Source organism: Neopsephotus bourkii, unplaced genomic scaffold, assembly GCF_033783945.1.
Source record: "Neopsephotus bourkii isolate Nb327-2 ecotype Australia unplaced genomic scaffold, CSIRO-AGI_Nbou_v1 NB_233, whole genome shotgun sequence".
NCBI lineage: Eukaryota > Metazoa > Chordata > Aves > Psittaciformes > Psittacidae > Neopsephotus > Neopsephotus bourkii.
This window is the reverse complement of record NW_026900743.1, coordinates 1,473,559-1,480,874: the sequence shown is the minus strand read 5'-3', so window position 1 is coordinate 1,480,874 and position 7,316 is coordinate 1,473,559.

The window sequence follows — 7,316 nt, the reverse complement described above, 5'->3', positions numbered from 1 at the left end:
TTCCAAGTTTTTCTTTTTAGCAAGAATCACCATTTAGAACCATGTGTTCTTGTGCATTTGTGACTCTTTCACAAATGAGTTAATACCATGAGTTATGACTTTCTATATTTTAAGTGTCAAAATCACAGAGTGACACTCTTTGTTAGGGACCTGCACCAACAGGCTCTTCACCCTCCTAGGAGTTTGGCTGCCAGTGCTCAAGACCATCAGCCATGTGACCTTGGATCAGACTCTGGAGAAACTGCTGTGGGAGAAAAAGCCAGGAGAAGCCTTGCTGGGGGTGCTTTTTAGTTCTGGAGGTGCATTTACGGGAGGTGCATTTAAGGTCAGGTCTAACCCATGGTCCCTGGTTCCAAGTGTCGCTTTGCCTGATCTTACCAGGGTTTTACCTGATCCTGGCTTGAGCGTACGCTTGCCTTATGGACATATACCTGGCTGGCAGTCATCAAATGGCTGGCTGCCCCTGATTACCATCACCAGACCTGTTCTGCTCTTTTTCTTTTCCGGGGGGGGGGGGGGCCCTCGGCACTCTGCCCCCTATGCCTTACTCTCAGCACCAGCTCCTTGTTCACCTTCCATTATGGAGCAACTCCCTCTCACAGCTCCCCAGCCTCAATCAGATGAATTTCAGATAAAGTACTCCTTTTATTCTGCAGCTGTACTTGATTCATGATGAATGTCAATTCTTCCTATTTATATTATCTGATCAAGGTAGTAAAAAAATTTCCCTGCCACCTCTTCCCATGAGCTTGGAAATAAGGTTCCATAAGGTTTTATTTCCAACCTTATTGCCCAAGGAGGGCAGGAAGCATTTTACAAAAATAATTATAGAAACCTTAGTCTTTAGCTTGCTTGCCTGCTTAAATGTTCTTCCCTTTGTCAGTAATACTGGTGCATCACAGCCACCTACGCTTTGCCAGCCCTTCTTAGGAGCCTATCCAGACTCCCTAAGGAGGTTTTCCACCTGGTAGTCACTGTGCAAGCTTGCAACCCTCATGGGATCACAAACCCAACTATCAATAGCTATAATGACAGATTCTTCCACCAATACAACTTTTCTCTTCCTGACTGTTAGAAAAAGAAATATGTGCAAATCAAGTAAAGAATGCCATCCCCTTGTTTTCCAATAATGAAGACTTGTTCCCTCTTAACAAGATATGAAAAATGTGATCATAAGCCAGTGATTCCCACTGATTTCAGTGGGCTCTGGCTCAGGCTTTTAATGACACTGACTGATACACATTTTCCAGATGCAGTCTTTCATCCATCAAACCATTCTGTTGTTCTGAAAAAATCTAGGATGTAAAGAACATCTGCCACAATGAACATAAAAGGCACAGACCTGCTGTTACTAATGGGAAGTAGTCAAGGGGCTTGAATTAAAAAAAAAAAAAAAACTTAATTAATTTTACAAGAATAATTACTTTGAATGCGAGTGCCAATAACACTTCTCACATATAGCTTTTCCAATACAATCTTGTTTTGGTCTCACTGAGGACCAAAGATACTTCAGCTACACTGACAAAAATCTTTGTGAATTGCTCTAAAATAAATTCTAGTGAAGGGGTTTCTATAGCTTTCTTTTAAATTCTATTTAGTTACTATCTGTAAATAACAGAAGTTGAGCTGACCTGGTTTGGATTTGTATGAAAAATATAATGAAATAATAAATCCAGGAATCAATAAAGAAAAGAAATAACTGCTTTTAATGTTCTCTGTTAAATGTAATTGTTACATTTAGGAAACAATTTCCTTCTTTTTCTAATATTCTGTATTTCAGTGATTAGCACAATGTGTAACAAAGACACAGAAGGTATCTTTTATCATCACAGATTTTATAGAAACTAATCTGGTTTTAATCTGGTTTTGCCAAAGTATTTAGGTTTTTTCTTGAAAAAGTGTAGTTTAGGAATTTGAATGGATTTAAGATCCAATTTACTGCAAAAGAAAAGGCATTCAGTTATATTAGGGCTCCACTTGATCAAGACATATATACACAGTTTTGTTTTTTGAAAATTAAAGCAACCTCCAAGATATGTCTTTGTTAAGGTACCCTGCTGGCGGCATATGGCAAAAATACTGGCACCTTGCCTGGAAAGTGCAGCAGGATCTGATAACGTCTGAATTTATTATTCTGTGGCTGGGGAGAAAACAGACTAGAGTGAAGACCAGTGTTATGGCCTGTGACCATCAATTGCTTGGCAAGAAGCACGAGTACCTGAAAATAGATGAGGGAAGGTAAACTGATTTTGCAAGTCAGGGAAAGAGATTTTACCTTTCTAAGTAGAGCCCTGCAAGTCTCTGCATAATTGTGTTTTATATGTCACTGTGAAATAGATATTTCAAAGTATAAATGTTTAAGAAATAATCACACTAATTGAAGATTTTGCAGGTCAGTCTCACTTTCAAGTATTTGAGAACTGGGATGAAATCCTGCCGCTGCAGAACTTCTGAAAAAGAACCAGATTTCCTTTCATTCTGTCGTATTCCTGAGCCATTCAGAGTGATGACCTGTTCCATGTAAAAAAGAGAAATACAGATATTCAAGTTTTGTTTTGTTTGGTAGGGTTTATTTCTACATTATGAAAAATCTGGCTTGGAAGTACTCAGCTTTGGAGGGTTTAGTTTTAGTGAGTGGAAAAGGAATCCATCGTAATTGTGATGGTTCATAAACCAGAGATCCTCAAGAGATTTGAACATCTCCAGTTCCAAACACAGGCAAAGACTCATAGCTAGAATATTCCACTCCACTCCATGAAGCTATTTGTATGCTAATTATTATTCTATAGTGATTATCATTTTTATGCTTATACAGATTACGTACACGTATTACACTGTGACAATTACAGGGAGAAATAGCAGAAACCACATATTTAAAATATTTAACACAAAATAGCTGAATTTTAGGAATTTTAGGAACTTTAAGAAGCTTTTGTTTGTTAGTCTCTGAAATTTAGCAGGAACAACATTCTGACATTGAAGATGTGCTTTTTTGTGTCCTCTGAAGTGTTTCAAAAAGCTTTATATTTTTCTTTCCTTTTCTTTGTTTTTTAATTAATTGTAAAAGGATTGATACCCACTTCCTCATTCCCCTTCTTTTTCCATTGCCAAATGAGGAGAAGATGACAAATAAGTGACTCTGTACTAAACTCTCTCCCTTCAATAATTCTACTGGAAAGAAAACACAAAGTGAAAATAGGAGGCCACTGGAATTTTTCACACCAAATACTGAATGGAATCAATTATTAGATTGCTTTAATTATTTGTCAAAATCAGGAAATGCTGTACAAAATGAAATAGAAAAGTTCAGTTACACTGACATGATTATAGTTACCTTTTTTTTTTTTTTTCCTAATGTTAATGTTCAACCCTAATGAAGTCCTTACAGTGATGGTAGGATGCAATTTCACATGAAATCTGCCATCTTCCATTCTTAATATCGGTATCAAATTTTGCAATCTCTACATTGAGGCAGATTCTGATCTGACAGAAATCTACCTTACAAAGAAGCCCTGTGGCTCCAAGACCCATCGCTCAAGCCAGGGGCAGGGACATGGGCACAGGAACACAAGGGAAGAGAGGAAAGCAGACACAAGTGCCTACTCACCAGCAGCTCATCAGATCAGGTGTAACGGTGGCTACATGGTAGATCAGTCCAGCCTGTAGTGAAAGCGGATGATCCCATTACCCCTCTCCCATTTGCTTCTCCTGAATGCTTTCTGCAATCTCTTCCTTCATGCTAGCATGAGCAATGAGCTGGAATCGACCCAGATAAAAACTTTCTGTTTCATCTCTTTTCCACAGCTGTATGTCGACTGATGCTGGTACACAAGTAGCCAAAAGGCAAAGGATTGGTACAACTGAGTAGCATTTTTGATTTACTGTGGATTAAAATGCGTGTGTAACCTTGGCCTTAGTGATTCACTACATCCTTTACTGTTCCACATAATAAAACTATACCTGCCTGTGTTCCCACTGCTATTTGTATTCTGTGGCTCTAAAGAAAAAAGATTTGGGAAATCTGGAGTGTTTTCTGTTGCCCCTCAAATGACTCCTCTCTCTTCCAGATTCTGCGGTCACGAAAGAGTATACCAGCAAGTCAATTTAAAAGAACCATGATTTATTTTTTTTTAAATTAGCAATGATTCTGCTGTGGAAGTTGTATAAAATGTGTCTCCTATGAGATATACCTTCATCATGGGTATTGCTTTTCAGAGCTCCAGCATTTTAAATTATGTTTGCAGAAGATATCAATTTTAAAATTTACCAATTTTATCCACATCTGTTCTGCACTCCACAGAGAAAAGACAAGAGCCTGAACACTTTAGGAGTACTACATGTGTTTGTTGAGACAGCTCTTTCACAGAAGTGTTAGTGTTCCGCTTATGTCTTCGTAAATAGGGATGGCAGCCTGAAGGAGGTGTTACTTAAGGGCAAGTCCCAAAGAGGAAAAACAGATGGGCAGAGACAGCATCAATGGAGTAACATCTCCAAGTACAGAAGCTTGTAAGTTAAGCAGACAGAGAGGTTAGTGAGACAGGAGCCAACTTTTTTGGACTCTGAAACAAGCAAGTAAACAAACAGAACATTCTGTTGTCTTTAATCTCATTTCTTGTGTGATGTAAGATGAAAACCGCATTTCACAGAATAAAAAAAAGAATGTAGTTTATGAAACTCCTTTTTAATTAGATTTGCTTTTACGCTCTGCCTGTTCTCAGAGAAGGTTTGATGTCTTTGTACATGTAAGACAAAATATCAAGATATACTGTAGTTTTCCCCTTCACTTATTTTTCATTTAAGTCTAGACTCTGATGTTCAAATAAAATAATACATTCTTGCTCAGAAGTCATATTACAGGTAATTATTTCATGCAGTCACATAACGTGAATCATACAGTGTACCGTACATATTCTTCAGACAGAGGATGGGCTCAGTCACCATCAAACATATTACCCTTCTCCCATAAATACAGTAATACAATTCATTACATTTAAACGAAACAGTATTAAAAGAAATTATATGGGAATACTACTTCTTGGTAAGGGGTACATCACACTTTTTAAGATAGTAGGAGTTTCCAAAAACACCACAAATAAACCTCAAGAGTAGCCAAAGCAATTACTTTCATGCATTTTGATAAATCTTTTGTGATTTATTAAAGAGAGATCATGGGATATGTTGTATTCTTAGAATCAGAACACAGTTTTGTACTAATCTAGATAACGCATATACAGTCAAAAAATGTCATTTTGCAAAATTTGTGGCAGATGAGTTAGAGTACAGGGCAGCACTTCAATTTGCATCCAAGCTGAAACATGGTCGATCTCATTTCTCCCAAGTAAAGCAAGTACAGTATATTTATTTAGTGGCTAATACCCAGAAAGGAGGCAAGCTGGGACTGGATTGCATATTCTGCTATGCTAGAAATTATGTGCCTAAAGTACTAATGATTCAAGCGAATGTTATAATTTGAGATGCTGTAATTGTCAAAAGGAGATAGCTTGGAGGTCCACAGCTTCCTTCTTTACAAGAACCTGGCACTATGCCCTTCCATGCAGATTTTGTTTGCTTCTAAATTCTACTTCAGGTGGCAAAACCAGGAACAGCTTCAAACCACTGCCAAGATCTCAATAGTTTATCCTCGGTTATAAATTCAACTGCCTGCAAAATCAGGGTGCTTACAAAACTGATCAGCCCTTGCAGTGTCTGACACCACAGCCCTTGCCGGGGGAACCCCAAGGTGAATGTTTTTGCACAGTGTGAACCACATGAGAATACCAAGAAACAGGTATTATTAGATGTTCTGCACAAGCTTGTCCAGGTCTTAACAGGTTTATAGCAGGATGCTGCAGATATCTTGGTTTTGCTATGAGGCGTAGTGAAAGAATGAGGTTAATCCAGTGACACCTTCTGAAATGCAACTGAAGTCTATCCCTGGGCATCAGCTTGTATCTTCAATGGTTTTGGCAAGGGTGAAGGATGGCATCTTGAAAGAGTGATCCATTCTAGCTCTACTTTAGATTGCCCCTGGGAGCCACCTGTATCTTTCAGAGACTTGGTTAAACTAAAACCCTAAGTTTTCCATTTCTAAAATTTTATGAAATGTATTGCCTCACAGCACTGCCATTCACTGAAACACAAGCAAACCATGCTCCATGTTGATGCTTGTGAGATTGCTCTGTTACCCAGCAGTGTCAAGATCTGCAGCATAATTCAAAGACTGCTAAAGTTATCAATAGTAGTTCTCTCATTTGATATTAGCAGCTGGATTGACATGTCTGTTCTTGCTGCAATGCATAAAACATACTGCATTTCTGAACTACCTGCAAAACATTCTTTTCCAATTTCTATCCAGGAAACCAATAACCTTCCTGTAAAAACTGCAGCAAAAAAGAGAGGCAGATTTTTTTGTTTTTCTCTGCAAGGTACATGAATAACATTCTTACTTCAAAAATAGCAGTATCCTGTTCATAAATCTCAAGATTACATCTTTACTCTCCCCATACAGAAAATGACTCATGTTACTGAAAGACAGATGAGATTTTCTCCAGCCCAGGTTTGTAGAAAATATCTTTATCAGAATTATGTGGACAGGGCTTTGAGCAACCTGGTCTAGTGGAAGGTGTCCCTGCCCCTGGCAGGGGGGTTGGAACTAGACAATCTTTAAGCTCCCTTTCAACTCAAACCATTCTATGGATCTACGAATCTATGTCTCATCCTGTCCTCCAAGGGCTCTACCACTGTCTTAAATGAGAATAAGTTTTAGTTTACTGAAACTGTTAAGATTTGGGAGCCATATTCTTTCTAGACAAAAATACATAAAAATACATTAGGAGATACAGAATCTTTTTATTCTTTTCTCTGTAATCCTTTGTTGGCACAGCTTGTGAAGATAATACCACAGCGATAAGACTATACTGTGTAAATATATGCTGGTTTCATGTTTCTTTGTAAACATTATGTTGTTCTCTTTAATGTTGGGAATACATAGTGAACGTGAGGTCTCATGCATCATTCCTTACAGCTGTTGCACAGTCATTTATATATTTTTTTAAATTGCATTTTTACATTTCAGAAGCTGCTTTTGAGCAGCTTGCTCTGTTCCCAGACTGTCTGCTTGACAGATACTCCTGTGGCAGCTGCATCAGTTTCTCCTAGGCAGCAGTATGTCCTGAAAATGGCTGTCCATACATTATTATTCTTTTCTGGTAAAGCAGAACGCCTTTATTCAGACAGCAAACTCAGTTCAATTTTTTATAAATAACTAGCTAATAATAAAAAAATAACATTAACCTCTGTTCTTATACTGACTTCAT